This window comes from Aricia agestis, chromosome 10 (genome assembly GCF_905147365.1).
Source record: "Aricia agestis chromosome 10, ilAriAges1.1, whole genome shotgun sequence".
Taxonomy (NCBI): Eukaryota; Metazoa; Arthropoda; class Insecta; order Lepidoptera; family Lycaenidae; genus Aricia; species Aricia agestis.
Window position 1 is genome coordinate 8,454,161 of NC_056415.1, and position 20,664 is coordinate 8,474,824.

The window sequence follows — 20,664 nt, forward strand, 5'->3', positions numbered from 1 at the left end:
TAATATAAGCTAATAATATAAAAAATATAACAAGATTAAAACTTTTGAATATCTTGGTGGAGGTCATAAGTAATAACGACACGCCATGCTATGTTATTAAAATTGGTGTGAAAGATACTTAATGTTATAAATTCCAAGGTGTTTTTGTCTGTCTGTCTGTTTCTGACTTCTTCATTCTTGAAACGCTGAACCGATTATAATGAGGTATAGAGATAGTTTGAGTCCGGGGAAAGGAAAAAATTTACGACTCACGCGCGATCAACAAATTTCTGCGTAATCGTCATCTAGTAACATAAAGTATTGCAAATAAATTTATTTCTCTAAACGTGTTCTAAGCTAGAAACAAACTATCAGACGTTATCATAAGTCGCGGCTGACGGATGCGGCTTAACAATGTGCACGGTTCGTCCTCGGACGTCTGCGGATGCAAAAACATCAGGCCAGCGCGACTTATGTCAGACAATGTGCACAGTTTAGGGTGGGTTGCACCAACTTACTTTAACTGTAACTTGAACCATAACAAAACGTCAAATGAACTGTCAATTCCCTAGTAAAAGTCCATAATGGACACCATATTTGACGATAACCTTAACTTTAACTTTAACTACGCCTCTGGTGCAACCCACCCTTAGTGTATTTTGTATTAATCAGACAGAAACAAGCCGTATCGAATGAAAACGTCCGATAATTTGTTCCCAGCAAGTCTTGGTTCAATAAATGACAAGACTTGAAAATAATGTTTTATTTACTTCACCTTCGAATCTTGAAAACGGTTTTATTCAAATCCTATTTCCGTTGTTATTTGTAATAACCACTCTCCCCGCATCAGCTGAAGATCTGAATATATAATAAACTTAAAAAACTTGGATTGAGTTTTAAAAATAGCGTTAAGAAACGGAACCAATTGATTTTTTTATTTATGTTTAAAAAGATCGACATAATCGTAAATGTAAGGTCTTCTCACTTTACTACTTATATTTACTTATTATGTGACGACCAGTTTAACCACGACCCTTGTAGCATATTAAAAGTAAACTACAATGGTCATGCTTAAACTGGTCAGACTGTAAGAAACTATGAAAATAAAATATAACTATGCTTCTAAAGCACGTAAGTATATAATGCAAATTTATTTCACTGCTTCATCTGCGCGATTGAGAATTATCGTGAGAGATCCGGAAGCTCTTGTAATGAAATTTAATATTCTTTTTATTATTTTACTTTGAGGATAAAAATTCATCGTTTATAGGACTTCCGGGCACTTTCTCACCAATTAATTATTACAGAATATGCCGTTTAAAATTGCAAAGTCGATAAGTTAATGAAAATCTTATTAATTCAATTGAATTTTGTACAGGAGCATGCATTTTATAAGATTTATTCCTGGAATGCTTTATAGTGCTTACTTTACGGCTTACGCGTATAATATTGGAAAATATATTTGATGATACTGATAAATTCAGTAGTAAAAAAATCTTGACCGCTCGAGAACCTTACGTGATACGAATTTAGTATGGCCATCCGAAACCAAAGTATTCCCATACCAATTTATCATAAAATCGTTTTGGTAATTTAAGCGTGAAGATTATGTAATTATATTTTATTCGATCATAATAAAGAAATCTATTATAATATAGTAAGCTATATTATTATACAGTCGAGCTTTGCTAATACTACGTTTATATATCATCGATGTTTCTATACTGTAATGCCTTTACAGTTACAATGATTGATGAATTGATTTTGACGTAACGGATTCAGCCAGAATCGATTGTGGAATATAATGTATTCTTATTGCTTAGTCATGTTTTAATTATGCTAACAGCCGTCGCATCCCGGCGAAGTAGGGCGGAACGCGCCGCAACAGAGAGACATCGCATTTGGACTGTCGTAACTACATGCGAAATGGCAAATTTCATTCGATGCATGCTCTTGATTTGGAGCGTTTTGAAACTAATTCACTCTAATCATTAGCAGCTGAATTGACATGAATGCTAAAGTTTGAACCGTTCTATATTATTAACCGTTCTATATTAGAGTGTGTTATGAATGTCAGCTGGACCGATGTGCCTTTCAGATATAGTCCACCGTGGTCCACTATTCAAAATAATCTTTTCAGCAAAAACACTAACTTTCGTGACTATATTAAACGGTATATATAATTGATTGTACTGTCGGTTCTTGGTGGAAGTTCATGTTGAACACTAATAAAACACTATTTTGCTTGCACTTTTTCCACTATGATCAAAAATTGTTATAACAAAATACACGAGCAATTTCGAAACAATTCATCATCAGACGTGTATAATAAATTACTGTCACCAGCAGTGTTTCCGCACCAATACGCCCTTCAAGAAGAGAGCGTATTCCTTTTTGGAAGGCCAGCAACGTACCTGCAGCTCTTCTAATGTTGCGAGTGTCCATGGGCGACGGTATTTGCTTTACACCAGGTGACCCGTTTGATCGTTTGCCCCCTTATTTTATAAAAGAGGAACCTCATACTATAAAATTAAAAAGAGCGACTACAAATTATGATTATTTGCATTGATCGCTCTGAAACTACTCGACCTATTCTATTTAGATATGACAAAGAAGTCCAAAGGCAACCCGCAGGCTACTTTAAAAAAATATAGGATCATCTTGAGTGGTCGTCGCGAAGAAAAAATAGTCTAGATCAAAATAAACCCCCAATTAAAAGCAATAAAGCTAAGGCAAGTTCATGACGTCACCGCCCCAGGTCAACACAAAGTTGACTATTAATTATTCTCAGGTAAACTACATGGAATAATTAATAGTTAGCCCGTCTGAGATTTACACTAAGTTCGCTGCAACTTATTAAACTGCGGCCACTTTACAACTTCCTAAGTTTAAGCAAAATAGTTAAGTTTACATTAACGTTTTTAAAGTTATGAGTATCATATAGATATTATATTATTTGAAAAAAAAGTTGTTTATATATGTATTAATTTAATGCTGTTTTTGTATATATGTATTAATTTAATGCTGTTTTCAATACTTGCTGCCACTTATATCTTTTTATAATTAAGTACTAAGAAGCTATTTCAAAAATGTGAGTCAATAATCCATATGAAGCACTCCGTACAAATAAAAATCACGTTAATTGGATAGACGAGTGCCACCGCCCACCATGCGGCATACATTTGTAAACATTTCAACTGTCTCGCTCGGTTACTTGGTGACAGACAGGGGGACAGACGGACGGGCAGACACTGAACTCTCTGTAACCGTTAAGGAAAAATACAGTTTTATGAATAAAAAATGTGGGAGTAAGATTAAAATCAATTACGACTCTTATTGAAATTTGTTTGATGTCTAAAATTTCAATTAGTTAATAAAAGCAGATTGAATTAAAGTATTTATTCATTAGAAACACAAGACGTATTTGTAAAGCCACTTCGTACTTAAGGTTTCGAACTACTTTAAAATAGAAGGATCTTGGATAGCTCTTTAGAATAGAGAGTGGAGTGTTTCAAGAAAGCTTATATTGATTAAACTCTTCGTTGGATAGAAATAAATTGAGAGACCACTTTTTATAGGATTCTTACTCATTTTGCGGTTTTCGTATAAAGAAAAGGATTTGTATCTTTATAATATGAAATTGTGAAACAAAAATTTTAAGACTTTCTAATGTGAAAATTTTGCGAATGGAGATTATGTACTTTGGCACACTTAAAATTTTGAAGGGTAGACCATAGAACCGAACTCTTAAAACTTTTATAGCAACGTTTACAGACATATAAAGTTGCTTAAAATAAAATAAGTGTTAGTATAAAATGTAGGTATGATAGAATCGTAAATCATTTTTAGTGCGTATTGGTAGGAAAGAATGTTTTTAAATTTTCTTGCAATAGCTATTGAGAGAGAGAGTATTGCGTTACTTGTAAAAAATATTTGCAATTATAACTAATAACTAGATGACAACCGCAACTCCGTTGTGCCAAAAAATCATTTTTCCGAGATATAAAGTATCCTATGTCCTTCCCCGGGACTCAATGTATCTATCTATCTATATGCCAAATTTCAACAAAATCGGGCGTGAAGAGGTAACAGACAGACAGACAGACATACACACTTTCGCACTTATAATATTAGTATGGATATATTATAATTATTATTTCAAATCGAACTAATATCAAACTTCAGTTCGATAGTCCCTAAAGCCTATCTATTAGTGTAGAGCAGTTATCGTAATAACTTAAATTAGCCAATCAACGGAACAATCGAAAACCGATTCGTGTTTTACATTTCGAATATATTATTAAGATAAAATCAAATTACAAAGTTTTTATTTTAAGTGTGGAGTATATTCTGTACTATATGTATTATTGTTAATACCAAATTTTGTCATTCTCTTTATATTTAAATCGCTGAACCGATTTAGGTTAAATTATATCCCGAAAACGTCATAAGACATTTTAATTCCAGTAAAAATGTAAAGAATTTGTGGGAAACATCTAGTATTTTTAAAATTATAGGAGTGTATTAGCACAATAATGTTAAAATCAAATGATAGAGTTTTATAATTCTGTCACGAGACGTCGTAGGCGCAAATTAATATCTCAGTGGAGTTATTTATAACAGTATTTATTTACCGACTTAATGACATCGTTACTGAACTCCAAATATCAATAGACAATACTGAAATTCGCAACTCCGTGATAAAATTAATAACCAAGGATATTAAGAGATCAAAAACAAATGGTCGACGTCAGTCAGTCGAACTCCGTTTGAGCAGCGAAATTACTCAAATCTGCCGGCTTTATATTCGGTTAATGAGCTGTCATTATGATTTAATTAAATTCTATTATTTGAAATAAATGTATTAAGTCCAGGAATCTGCTTTTTGATTTCGATTTGAATTCGGTGAGTTTTCTTATTTTCCTACAACCGTGTAAATGTGTAAAGTAAAGATTTACGGTTCATCTATAATACAATCTGAATCATCACATCGCCATAATAAAATAAATACAAATAAAAAATAAGATGATATAAAAACTAAATTAGAAGTTTTATTGTCACATACGATTATGTGGCAAATAACTTTGCGACAATGTCTAGATGACTTTCTGTTTGAATTTAGTATCCTTGGTAATAAGCTTGCAAAATCGAGTTGAGATAATCCTAGTTTTAAGTTAGGTTGTCGCGTTATACCAACTTCATTTTAACGAAATTTCTAGAGAAATGAAGTGATTTGTAATTTCTAAATCACTCCTAAATTAAGAATTTCAACATTACCTACCTTAAACTTAACTATTACCAAGCTTATACGTCAAAAGTCTATTTTCAGAGCATTTTTTTCAGTTTCATAATACCTACGCGTAACGTATATTATGATGACAATAATTATAATAAACATTTTTTTTTAATAATTCAGTTATTAAAAAGTTCAGAAATGAAAGGAATTAAAGACGTAAAAGTACAAAGAATAGAAAATAAAGTTTGAGAATAATGTAGTCCACTTTTAATGAGAGGGTCATTCAAATTCCTTCTCGCCAAAGAATAATGAATGCTTTTTTTGGAATGGAATATTTATCGTTTTATTAAATTCTTAAATATGATTACATAATTTTATTTTAATAATACATGAATGAGATGTTTTGGTTCCATTAACATAGATCTGTGATTACTTAATACCTCACTGTTTTAATATTACAATAGAACTCAAATTATGAAACAGCAACTCAGCAGCAATAGCGAAATGTAGGTAAACATATATAGACGTTTTAATGCACACCGTCTCAGGTAACTCACTTTAAGAGAACGACAAAAGACGACCTTCAGCCATATGGGCCTTAATTGTCGCGAGAGGTATTTTTAAAACACGGCTCTGTTTCTTCGGAATCTTAAGAGAAAATATTCTTTCATTTAAATGCGGAAGGCGACCGAGAAGTCGGTTGTGTAACGACGCTGTGACGTCAGCCATCACTTCCCACCAGTAGCCTTAGCACGGCCACCAGTAGAAATGCGAAAGTAAGGACAAACTGCGGACATAAACTAAAGGTGCCGTTCCGATCTTTACCGCGGCCAATCGCGACCGACAAAAATTTAATTAAAATGCCACTTTATGACAGACTATAGTATATGTCATAGAGTAGGATATTATTTGAATTTTTAGGACTATAGTCTGTCATAAAGTGGCATTTTAATCGAATTTTTGGGAACGAAAAAAGATCGGAACGCTACCTTAATTTTATCTCCACAATTTGTCCATACTTTCGCATTTCTACTGGTGGCCGTGCTAAGGCTACAGGTGAACCGTCAACCCGTTTCACTCAACAAACGATTATTTTAGATGATATATGATGATTGGGGAACCCGCCGAAGGAAATATGAATTTCATGGCATGGGATATATTTTCAAATTGATTCGCGAAGATGTGAAAATTGGACGAGGGGAGCGATCCTAATACGCGGGCGGAAGGTATGGCCGAATTATAAGGGGTTTGCCGTATAGTTATGGAACCCTCGAAATTACCTGCCTGGAAGAGAATTGAATCCAATTATGATTGCCATTATAATTTGTGTAATATGAAAATATTTTAGGGTTTTTAGGTAATGAAAGTTTCTAGTGAATGAATGAGTGAAATTCTAAGCATATTTAGCATGCAATAATTTAATGTAAAACAACATTATACAATATAATATTTTGACTTGTGACTGTTTTTATTAAATTTTTATTTAAATTTGTTTTTACGTACTTATTACTTGTCAATTTAAAGTACTATTTACGAAATAAGTTGGATCGCCGTCTCTTATTTGACAAAATATTTGAGATCGATACATTTTATCGGCAAACAATCTCAGTGTTGTGATAGAAAACGGATAAACTGATAATAATCAAAGAACCGGAATAAGGAAACAGGTACGGCGCAATACAAATGTGATTCAAGATTAGATAGAACTGTGTACGCTTTTGGGTCAAGAGCTGTCGCCGAGCTTGCTTCATATAAATGTTTGGCACTAGCGTTTGCTTTATGGACTTTTATTTAAAGAATAAGTGGTCGGAATAAATTTAATTTAAATGCCACGTAAATTGAGTAAAAATTAATAAATTTTAAAATAGTATTTTATTAAATAATTTTCGCATTCGACACTGTAAATATTCAGGTTCTTCTTTAGAAACAATAAAGAGATTATACGCGTACAATGTAAATGGAATACAAAGGAACAAGTAATTGAATAAATGAGAAACATAACTACTCGTACAATACGAGGAAATATAATAAATATATTCGTGTACACGTACTATATCTTTAATGAGATCTGGTTTGCTATTGTTTCGGTTGAAATTGTATCGACTAAGCCAGCAATTACGTATTTCGAATGAGCGGTGAGATGTGTGGAGTGTGAACGTTTTCACACCACCGTCCTGCATTGCGCCAAATTGCTATTTGTTTTGTTTAATCTCGAAAATCTTGATTAATTTTATTTACGTCTGGTGAAGCTGCAATTAACGAGTACACATTCCTCCGAGGTCTCCGTACTTGTTAGCGGGAGTGATAATTGTTGTTACATCGACACATTTTATCATAAATTCATTATTCATTTTCCTTTTGCAACACAAATGAATTCGGACAAACGAACGAAACGAGGAGCCCGTCCCGGCGGCTCCCGTCGTGGGGCCGGGGGCACATCACTTTACACTAGATCTGCGGATGGATCGATGTAAAAGTCTAACGACGAACACGAGTGGATATTAAACGTTAAATAAATAAGTTTATTCAGTTACATAACCGAGCGCTGGGCGTGCGGGACTGTTCCAACGCCCGGGCGGCCACACTGCGACTGGATCCGGCACGCGTCGACAGAGGGTGGCCGCGCTCGTCAAACTTCGTTACGATCCGGCGCGGTCGGCTGGCTTCGGGCGCGCTCGGGCGGGCTCGGGGGGGCTCGAGGGGCTCGGCGGCGCTCGGGGCGGGCGCGCCTGCGGGCGGAAAGCGGCGCGGCGCCCGTGTGCCCCGTATTATCCTTCGAGTAGTTCGCGATACCGATCAAGCCTTTCATAATTTATGCTATAAAAACTTCATTTGTTGTAGCGCTTGTTTATATCTAAAAATAAGTGGGCTTCATTTATTTTAGCTCCTTTTTTCGTATTCAATATTATGTATATAATAGAGTGACAAAATTGTTCGAAATTATGTGTATTTTATATTTACGTTTTATTGAATCTTAATACTGTTTTTTTACCTCTCCCAAAGAAGAAGTCAAATAAACAACTGAATCAACTTTTATAGTAAAAAATCTTTGTCCATAAGCACACATAAAGCTAACATTAAATGTAACAAAACGCGTTCAACACAAATTCGTACCCAATCAGGGTCTAATATCTATTAAGCGCATGCAATCGGATTACTAAGATAGTTCCGAGCTCAATACTATCAAATAGTAAAGTTGGAGGGTAGAGCAAATATCCGAACGGTATAAGACGCCACATGTTGCTAAAGGCATTTAAGTCGTTTGTGGCAAAGCATCTGTTTGATTTGTTCCGGCTGCTAGCGATACGCGACGTCCGTCCGACGCGATTTAATATTGCCATTGAGTGTCGTACTCTTTAAAATTATTTGGCGACTTTACAAGGAATTCCAGTAGTAAAATGTTGCAATTTGTTATCTACATTAACGATAGTTTTTATGACAGGCAAAGGAACATACTACTGTTGTTTTATAATATGTTACACTTTTTAAAGTTATTTGGCGACTCTTTACCCTTGTAAATTCTAGTAGTAAAATGTTGTAATTTGTTATCTACATTGACGATACTTTTTATGACAGGCAAAGTAACATACTACTGTTATTATGTAATATTATGTTATACTCTTTAAAGTTATTTGGCGACTCTTTACAAGGAATTCCAGGAGTAAAATATTGTAATTTGTTTTCTACATTGACGATAGTTTTTATGTCAAGCATAATAATGTACTGAGTTGTTGTAATATTAGTCAGGGTTCTCTAAAACATTTTTTTTATTACTATCAAGCAAATTTTTTGTGAGTCGCTTCATTTCGATTAGACAAACAAAATGTTCGTCTAATCAAAATGAAGCGACTCACAAAAAATTTGATTGATAGTAATCAAAAAAATTGTTTTAGAGAACCCTGACTATATTATATTGAGTATATTTTTTTTTATTGTAAGCTACTACCATGTGTAACCAACGTTATAAAAAAACTTGAGAGGTGTCAAGGCGAACGAACGAAGTTATTTCTTATGTTCAAAAAACCTGTATACATATATACACTCAAAAAATTATTTAAAAAATGCCATCTATTGACGCCCAGGATTACTAACAACGCGTCGCTGTTTATTCTCAAAAAACGCCATCTAGTTGATGCACTGGAATACTATCAACGCCCTCTGGCCCTACCATGCAGGTACTAATAAAAAGTGTCGAAGTCAAATATCGTTCTGTCTAGCCTCCTATACGCCTCTATACGCCGAACGCGCGATAAGGAACTTCGTTGCAATGAAAAGACCACAGTGTACAAGGTCGTTATAGTTATACGATGATTTGTTCTTACCTGATACATTTAAGAAATGGCTTGATAAAGAACATTTAATTACGATTACGTCTGTACACAGTGTTTTATTAAGACGGTAAAACATTTTTATTTTCATCATCATCATCTAAATACACAATACTTTCTCATAATTTACTAACCAGTAAAAAACTTTGTACTAATTGTAAACTAGCACGTGTAATTAAAATACAAGTCTTATAAGTCGTAACAAGTATAATTAAGAGTTGCGGTACATAAATTAATTTCTACTTAATCTTAAGCAAGCAAAATGAACTTTCTGATAAGATTTACAAGTATATTAATTTATAATGAGGATCTACTCGCTACAAAACATGGAGAAATGAAGCGAATGATGTAAGTTGATAAAGTATTTTTTATTGGACGTTCGAGCGTGGGCAATTAGGGCCGGGCTTCCACCATTAACTAGTGTTATAACTTATACCTCATCCACTGTCTAGCCTATGTAATGATTCATTTATTGTTGAAGGTTTTTAAATCATTCCTTTTATTATTTTGTAAAAATATTTGTCGAATCTAAAGATAAATAGATAATTTCAAACTTAAAAGGGATTGCCTAACGCAATAATATAAGATTATAATATTTGTAACAAACGTACAGCTTCTAAGCGGTAGATTATACTGCATGAAAAATATCGGCATCTCCTTAATTTCAACTTCCTTCTGCTAAGTATGTATTGAACAAGAGAATTCGCGTGCAAGTAATGCATGCACTATATTTCAATAAAATACAATTACATGCGATCGGATCGGAGTTATTGATTTTGAGACGACACTACAAGACCGGTTTACAGAAATGCATGTTCGCAGCGGACTAACGGAGCGTGCCAGCACTTTATTTCCACGAACACGAATTCATGTCTATCTACATAATTATATTCCGGTGATAGCAATTTGAATATGTGATTCGAATGGTGTAAAAGAGTTAGAATATGGGAGATAGAATATTGAACCACTACGAGGATATTCTGTAATGAAAATACTTGCAAGAGAAATTGAATAAAAATTGGCACGGGCAATATTTGTCTAGTTCTACACATTCGTAGCAGCGCTACGAATACGTAGCACCAAGCTACGAAGAATAACAATAACCACAAACATTGTATTGCGCTTACGCTCACTCCTCGTAGCGGTTTAGCGTAGCACTGCTACGAAATGGCTACGAAGTATATTTTCTTGTTTGTTCATTATTATTAATCAGCTACGAATAATAAAAACGAAGGAAGAGTAACTATGTCAAAAATTTTGTCCGCGAGTGTACAAAATGTGACTCGAATACATAATATACACTTCATCAACTAAATATATACAGGGTGTAACAAAAATAAGTGATAATACTTTAGGGTGTGTACGTGTTCCTTGTAGAAAGTTCACTGTGAAAGTAGCAGCGCTGAAAGACCAAACATTTTTTTCACTTTTGTATGGGGAAACTCGTGACGCTCGGGCCCTTGCCCATACAAAAGTGAAAAAAAAAATTCGTCTTTCAGAGCTGCTACTTTCACAGTGAACTCTCTACATGGAACACGTACACACCCTAAAGTATTATCACTTATTTTTGTTACACACTGTATAAATTGAACGCATCCGTGGTCTAGTGGTATAGAGCGCGGCTCTTGACTCGGAGGTCGTGGCCCGTGGGTTCGATTCCCGTTTAGGACAATGCAGGCTGATCACCTGATTGTCTGACAAGTAAGATAATCCATGCGTCGGATGAGCATGTAAAAAATCGGTCCTGCGCCTGATCTCTCGCTGTCGGTCTTCCGTCCTACTGGGCTATGAGAGTAAAGGAATAGAGAGTACTCTTGTGTACTGCGCACACACTTGGGCACTATAAAATTACTCCTGCGTAGCTGGCCTCGTTTCAATGCCGCCACCGTCACCGAAACCGGTGTGGGAGCTATTATTATTATATACTTCAGGCATGTATTCGGTACACAATTTTGTTTTTTTTTTATACAAGTGACCATTATTGTCAACGGCTTAATTTCCTAAATTTGAATGTTATGTCATATTTTAGTGTGCGAAAAACAACCAAATTCAAAACGGTTGAAGTATGAAAATTACGTTTCCTTAGTTTTTATTATTCGTAGTTAATTAGTGATGAGGAAAGTTCAACTTAAAGGTAGCCTCTCATTTGCATTGTTTCGATCTATAGGTTTTTTAGGGTTATTTCTTATATTTTCTCGCTAAGAAACCGGTTTATACTATTTCTTTTACTATTTATGAGCCCTATTACGTGTCATATATTGGATTTAGTTTAATTTTTTATGAAAATATCGTATGCATAATCCGACGAAGTCAAGTAGCTTGTTTTCATCGTATACGAGCTTTAGATAACACACTTACTAAGCCATTCCGTGCTGCCGCCGGTGAAGTTATGACATAGTTTGTCTTTCTTTGTTCGAGGCATCGGGGATATTGTGTATTTTAGAGGCAGCCTTACACGAGCAAGTTTACCACGAAGAATGTCTGTATTCATACTAGTATTATGAATACTAGCTATTTGACCGAGCATTGCTCGGTATTCGATAAAACACGAATAAAATGACATTTTCTAAAAAATGATTGCTAGCTAGATCGATTTATCGCCCCCGAAACCCCCTGTATACAAAATTTCATGAAAATCGTTGGAGCCGATTCCGAGATTCCAATTATATATATACAAGAATTGCTCGTTTAAAGATATAAGATAAGATAAGATAAAAGTGTCCGTCGATCTTCATTTACTTCTTAACTTTTCAAGTTTAACTACTGAACAGATTGAACTGATTAAGATGAAATTTGGTATGATGATACTCTGAATCCCAGGATTTTCAATGAATGCTTCTATTCATGAATAGAAGTTGCGAGCATTATTAATTTCATATACATTTTATACAAAACGCGCGTGAAATATATCTATATATATATATATATATATATATATATATATATATATATATATATATATATATATATATATATATATATATATATATATATATATATATATATATATATATATATATATATATATATATATATATATATATATATAAAACTCAAAGGTGATTGACTGATTGACATGGTGATCTATCAGCGCACAGCCCAAACCACTGGACCGATCGGGCTGAAATTTTGCATGCATTATGACGTAGGCATCCGCTAAGAAAGGATTTTGATCAATTCCATCTCTAAGGGGTTAAAATAGAGGATGAAAGTTTGTATATTATAATAATACTTCTTAACGCGAGCGAAGCCGCGGGCAAAAGCTCGTTATATATAAATCGAATTGCACGAACAATCATATAAACGCGTCTTTGTCCACCCAATGTCAAGAGCTTCGTTTAAATAAGAGCCTTCGGCTACACTCTTTTAATAAACGTACAAATGTACGATTATTAGGATTCTCTTTAAATTGTGGCACAGTGTTGGGGCTGTCATAACGACAAGATGTGTATAACGTGACATGTATAACCGGTGGTAGGCACCGTAGCTATTATTAACATTCTGAAAGTATTTTCTTAAAATCTACTCAGAAATAAAACATATTTTATTTTATTTTTTATTTTATTTTAACATAATATAAACATTTTTGTAGACACCCCGATTGCTGATATTATGGTCCAAGCCACAAAGCGAGTCATAAAATTTTATATTGAATACTAGCTGATCCGGAAAGCGTTACTGAATAGTGAAAAATTATGTTGTCTAGACCTAATCGATAAGTTCACAAAAACCGGATCTGCCGAATCCGGAAAAGCTTAAGAACAAACACAGTGACATAATAATATGAATTTTATATGTTACATGAAATTATGCGCCGAAATTTGTGATTTTGAGTATAACAAATTATGGGAAAACAAAGTTAAATAAAAAAAATTTTCGTCATTATAGAAAAAACGATGCATATTATGTAGTGATATTTAGTTTTATGAATTTATCACGTAACTTTATATCTAAAAATAAAATTGACCATCGACGAAGATAATGGCATTATTAAAGAATAATTTAGTATGTCGGTACTCCGTGCACGGTACGACAAAATTTTCTTTGAAAACAATCATGGCCGAGGCTACTTAGAAATTGATAGGCGCGTCTGCCATCTGGCCGCGCGGAAACAAAATAAGTGGCTATTTATAATGCGAAATCTAATAAAGTAACGAATAAGCGAGTAAGCAAAGCAATACACAATGGGGATTGTCCATTTTTTTTTTATTTTGCTTATTACAAAAACATTTCGAGGAATAAGGTCAGTGATCGTTTTTCTGTATATAAAAGAAAAAAATACCCATTGGTTACCTATATTTTTGAACAAATATGTTTAACCTTAGTTTGACCTTCAGTGGCGTTAAATAAGCAATAAATTCGACCAACATTACATTTCGAACTTTTGGTAAGCTTCTCGTATCAGCTTTCACATAATGAGAACTGGCATTTGATGAACCAGCCATTATAAATAAGATTGAAAGAAAATTTAAAACACTACAGAGGTCAATTGGCCGCCGGTGATGACGTCAGAGCGAAACTTTAAAAATTTATTGAGAAAAAACTAGCCAATGAATTTCAAAATTATTGAATTTATATTCTTAAAATACCCTATTTTAACGAAAAAAAATATAAAAAGTACATGTGATTTATTTTGGACAATGCCCATTGTTTAAATATAAATCCTAAGTTATAAGAAGGGATTAGATTAAGTTGTAAAAAATATTTGGTTTATAAAATATTAATAGGACTTGCCCTAATTTCGATATCTTCTTTTGACTCTGATTGAACTTGACTGTCATTTCATATTTATATTGTTTTCATGGAATTATAATACTTATTATTATTATATTATGCTATTTTTTTTCTTATTATTATTGTATTCATATATTTTGGAATGATCCGAAAATTTACCAACTACAAGTGTATCGTACAAAAGAGAAAAATAGTCCAATATACATTCCAGAGCTTTTGTGGGAAATATTGCATGTGAGCGTTTATTATAATACTGTAACATACTGCGTACTACACTACAACATTATCATAATATGTATTACAGTTGTAAATTGTGCGATTACTGTTCTGAAAACGAATTCTGTGGAAGAATATTTCAGATTATTATGATCTGCAGTAGTACCACAGTACAAAAATATAAGGTAGAACATCTACAGATAAGATCGCTTTAAAAATAGTTCTTTAAAGATCTAAAATAATGCTTATGTGTGCACACATAAGCATTATTTTAGATCTTTAAAGAACTGAACTATGTTGTATCACGGCGCTTATAAAATTTTCCAACCTGAAACACTGTGTGGTAGTACTAGAAGACAATTATGAAGTAAATGAAGTGTAATAAGAAGTTTCTTGAGTTTCTATAGCCTGTAGTCGGCGCTTATTGGCAAACGACATCGCTTAAGAGCAATAAACGATCTCCGTCTGCTGCGAGTGCTGGTAAGAGCAAAGAAACAAGACACTAAGTTTCATATTTTGTATACCATAGTCAGATGTTGAACGAAAAGTACAAAAAAAACGAGACGATTATTTTTTGTACTTGCAACAACTTGTGCTTTATACTTTATGTGAACTTCACATTTCTTCGCACGTCTCTAATAGTTTTCGTTTATGTTGTAAAAAAAAGAAACATTTTGGTCGTGTATAGTACTTTTGTAGTTTTAGAAAGCTAAGTGCTTCCAACGGGAACATTGTGATTATTTGTGTTAAAAGTAGACGTCATATGCTAATAATATTAATCATAAAATTGATGAAAGTGCATTCGTCAAATTTGCATGATGAAGTCCACAAACCCACAAGTGCACAAACCACTCACAAAAAAAAACTAGTTAAAATTTTTAAAGACAACATTATACGAGTAGATTTCATTCATCACAAAACTTCTGTTCCCACAAACACTTAAGCAAAACAGCTTAAGCCTTTTTAATTGAGAAATAAAAAAGTATAATTGTCACAAACCCGCAATAAAAAAAAAAGAATTAAAAGTAGCCACAAGTATCTCGTAGACGCCATAATCCAATTACAGCATGAACGTTATCGCGACTCGTCACGATCCTTGAGCGAGTATTTCTCATGCAGAAAATATTTTTACTGTCTGCTCGTAAAGTTGGGGAAGGGTGACAACTTTTTGTGATGTAAATACAACTGTACTAGATCGCTATTTAGATTGTGCATTTTTAATTTTGCAAGGTAATAAAAAGTACAGAGTTATGTTACAAGATGTTTCCCGCAGTTAGTATGCACAGTTTGTTTACCGCAGATGAACCGTGAATTTTTCATCAAAATCTGTTCAGTGCCTTAAACGTGAATTGGCGACAAAAAGAGACGCTTTTACACTTTACATCCATACTAATAATAGCTCCCACACCGGTTTCGGTGACGGTGGCCGGTTTCATTGAAACCAGGCTAGCTACGCAGGAGTAATTTTATAGTGCCCAAGTGGGTGCGCAGTACACGAGAACACTCTCTATTCCTTTACTCTCATAACCCAGTGGGACGGAAGACCGACACGACCAGCGAGAGATCAGGCGCAGGACCGACTTTTTACATGCCCATCCGACGCATGGATCATCTTACTTGTCAGACAATCAGGTGATCAGCCTGCATTGTTCTCACCAAACTTGGAAATAACATGTTTCCAACGCGGGAATCGAACCCAAGACCTCCGAGTCAAGAGCCGCGCTCTGTACCACTAGACCACGGAGGCGTCAATCCATACTAATGTTATAAATGCGAACGTGTGTCTGTCTGTCTGTTTGTTACCTCTTCACGCCCAAACCGCTGAACCGATTGTTGTTGAAATTTGGCATGTAGATACTTTGAGTCCCGGGAAAGGACATAGGATATTTTTTTTCTCGGAAAAATGTACGAATTTTGGCGCAAGGAAGTTTCGGGCATCATCTCGTTTTTAAAAATTATCAAGGATTTGTTTGATAGTAGTAGAAAAAACATAGTTAATAGTTTTGAGTATGTAACAAGTACATAGAGTGAAATTTACAATCATGTACGTAAATCTTGTTTTAAGTGAATATATCAGGGGAAACCCGAAGTCGAATAATCTCTATTTAATTAATAATTTATGAGTTATGACAAGTACATTAATAGTATGTAATTTACACACATAATTTTAGGATCTTGCACAGATAATTACTGGCGGTACATAAACTATATTGATCTATTACGCTCCAAGTGATGCTACTAATTTACTTAATTAGTATAACAATCAGGATTCAGTAGTAACTAATTTGTTCTAACACGATGTAATTGCTTCTTTATACTTTTAAACTCTACTCAGTAGTTATTGTTTTTGTCCTTTAATACAGTTATACCTGGATGACCGAGCTTTGCTCGGTATAGCAAACACTCATTGACTTCGTGTTACTTAATAACGCCATCTGCTGGTAGTAAAACAATTAGTTGCTCACAAATAGTATTATTATTCGCCAATAGATGTCAGGAAGAGCCATATTTTTCAGTTATCGATTATCGATAAAACACGAGTAAAAAGACATTTTCTGAAAATAATTCCTAGCTAGATTGATTTATCGCCCCCGAAACCCCCTGTATACTAAATTTCGGGTAAATCGTTGGAGCCGATTCCGAGATTCCAATTATATATATATATATATATATATATATATATATATATATATATATATATATATATATATATATATACCACGGGCTCACAGAAAACCGGCGTAAAATAGCGCTTGCGCTGTATTTCGCCGAGTGAGTGAGTTTACCGGAGGCTCAATCCCCTACCCTTTTCCCTTCTCTACCCTCTCCTATTCCTTCCCTATCCTCCCTTATTCCCTTCCCTACCCTATTACCCTATTCCCTCTTAAAAGGCCGGCAACGCACCTGCAGCTCATCTGATGCTGCGAGTGTCCATGGGCGACGGAAGTTGCTTTCCATCAGGTGACCCGTTTGCTCGTTTGCCCCCTTATTTCATAAAAAAAAATCACCGTGGAAATTGAAGCATTTTAATCAAATGTTTGGAGAATCTGATTAACAGGTAGACTTGGTCTTGAAGAAGTACATTATTTTCGTTGAATACTGTGATAACTAGGTTTAGGACAGGGTCTGATTTAGTAATTTTCAAGACAAATTTAACTTTTGTGTTTTAAAGAAATTTGATCGTTATACTTGGAACAAAATACTTGAACAGCAACTCAACGTTGAAAAGGCGTTGTAATAAAATTATTCTTGGAACATAACCGGCTCGTTGTTATCTAATATCTGTAGTTGATGGGGATGATAATGAAGTATATTTACTCGGAGCCGGGAGGCTGGTGGGAACTTATTGATTGATGGTAATTTTTTCCTCTTTCATGTCGTGCGTTTATTTCCATCCCCGATAACATAAAGCGGTAGTCGTCAATCATTTACTTCGGCTATCACCCGCCGATGTTGACTTTATGATAATGTCCTGATGTATATGTTTAGGGAGATATTTTTTGAGCGTTTGAGTTTCGTTTAAATAACATTCATATGCTTTGAAATCGTTTGTGGTGTGTAAGTATTAATAAACATAGGATACAATATAAATAAGATTATACAGAGTGTAACAAAACTAAGTGATAATACTATAGGGTTTATATTATGGGGCCCCTATACAGAGTTCGCTGTGAAAGTAGCATCGCTAAAAGTTGCATAGGAAAATGGGCACTTGTCATGGACACACACAAATCACAAAAAATTGCTTTTCCAGCGTTGCTACTTTCACAGTGAACTCTATATACAACGGACACATACACACCCTATTATCACTTAGTTTTGTTATGTATAGAATGGAGTTATGTCTATTGTGGAATGGAGGATGGTTATTTTATTGAAACAAATAAAGTGAAGTCTTACTTACTAAGCAGAACAGTTTATTTTTCATCAACAAACCGTCAATACCTAAATGGAAAAGAGACTAAATATATTGGAGTAAGAAATATCGATATCAAGAAATGAAGGAACTTAATATATCGTGTTGTGCAAAAATAAATCTTCAAAGTAAACATTTGCTTTGCGAAAAATCTTGCACTGAGCGATTGAGTAAATAAGGTTTATAATTTTTAACTACATATTTCTGCGCGGTCTTAATCGCCTTTAGAAGTTCGCAGGGACGTTTTTTACCTAGTTTCCTTTTACTCGCATTTTCCTCATAAGTTGTGTTCAAACTTATTAGATCGCGAAGCTTTCCAGGGACAGACAATTAAATTCCTCGTATTATTGCGATTTCCCCCAGCCTTCGTAATAAAAATCCGAGAAAGTATGTTTTATGCAACCAGCTGTTGGAACTTTTTGCTGTAACTTAAAAATTGAAATTATGGGTCGTTATTAACCGTTTTTGGGTTGTTATTAGCTTTTATAGAAATAAAATATTTGCAAAGGAATACATATTATTTATATTCTACATGCATACAAGATACAAAGTTGACAGACGACTTCACGATTCTTTGCTTGTAGCTAAAAACAAGAGCAATAAGGTTCATAGTAATGACTTAGGTTGAAGCCAAACGAGCGTAATTTGTGAGTTGTGAGTCGCAGAATTTCGGCTGGCAGATATTCTGCTGAATTTAGTTTTAACAAAAGTCCTGTTTGATTCACACGAGCGTAATTTTGTGAGTCATGGTTTGTATGAAAAGATATTTACGCGGCAGAAATTCCACTGCGTCTGCAGTCTCACCGCTCACAAAATTATGCTCATTTGGCTTCACCCTTAGAAACATAATATACGTAAAACAGATAAGGCTAAGAAGAATCCAATATTATTGGTCTTTAAAAATAATGAGCAATAAGAGAATCTCATGATACAGTATTTGTTGTACCTTGCATGACGTCGCTGTTATAGGAAAATAATACTTATTTTCCTACACCAAAAAATATTTTTTTAACAAAATAAAATACAAGTTATTTTAACTGTGATTGTTGCAAAAAACCCAGCGCGCTCAAAGTGGACAAGGGAAAAATGTTTAAAAAATTTGAATCAAAAAGTTTTTGGCACACTGTTGAATTTTAAAATTTCATAAAAGTAAAGCTACAAAATATAGTTTCGAATCAGCAAAAACCTTTTTAGCCATAATATATTGTTAAGGAAATCTTTTTCCACTGTACCTTTTTATTTTAACTATAATATATATCTATACAAGCTTAGAATGTAATTTTGTTTACAAATATTTACTGAGACAAAGCAATACTTATTCATTGCTCATAAAATTAAAGTAATCTGTATTTAGCATTTTCTTTACTGCATTACGTAAATTCCTTTTGATTTGAAAGCTAGATGTGGTCTCAGATAACCCATCTGCGGGGTCATTGAAGCTTGTAAAATGCATCTACAAGGGAAAAAGAATGGGGATTGTCCATTTTTTTTTTAATTTTGCTAATTACAAAAACATTTCGAGGAATAAGGTCAGTGATCGTTTTTCTGTATATAAACGAAAAAAATACCCATTAGTTACTTATATTTTTGAACAAATATGTTTAACCTTTGTTTGACCTTCAATGGCGTTTAATTAGCAATAAATTCGACCAACATTACGTTTCGAACTTTTGGTAAGCTTCTCGTATCAGCTTTCACATAATGAGAACTTGCATTTGACGAACCAGCCATTATAAATAAGATTGAAAGGAAAAAAAACATACTGCAGAGGTCAATTATTGGCCGTCGATGATGACGTAAGAGCGAAACTTTAAAAATTTATTGAGAAAAAACTAGCCAATGAATTTCAAAATTATTTAATTTATATTCTTAAAATACTCTATTTTAACGAAAAAAAATATAAAAAGTACATTTGATTTTTTTGGACAATGCCCATTGCTGTCTGTGTAGCATCTTCAATACTTAAATGAAAATTATAAAGACTTTTTCCATCATTTACTATCAGGAAATTGATTCCTAGGCAGATGAAGGACCTATGTAGTTTGCTCGCGTTACATCAATCACAATTAACATTGAATTGACATAATCAGACCAAATGACGTCGGGCTGTCAACTGCCTAGGAATTAATTTCCTCGATGGTACAATGTACTGTTTGTGTCAGTACCTACTGTATTTATATCAGTACAATCGTATACTTTCTAATTTTACATTCAATTCGCAATCTGACTGTATATACATTAACTACTAAATATAG

At 33.9% G+C, this 20,664-nt stretch overlaps 1 protein-coding gene across 8 annotated transcripts in view; it reads right to left on the reverse strand.

The window, feature by feature from the left end:
- The window catches only part of LOC121731312, a 160,148-nt gene that overhangs the window by 60,475 nt on the left and 79,009 nt on the right, over positions 1-20,664 (reverse strand). The window contains exon 1 of one of the 8 annotated variants that reach the window (XM_042120698.1): positions 7,454-7,816. The exons of the other annotated variants lie outside the window; for them this stretch is intronic. The gene's annotated coding sequence lies outside the window, so the exon portion shown is untranslated. Of the gene's footprint in view, positions 1-7,453; positions 7,817-20,664 lie in introns of those variants that run through there. 8 annotated transcript variants of the gene reach the window in all.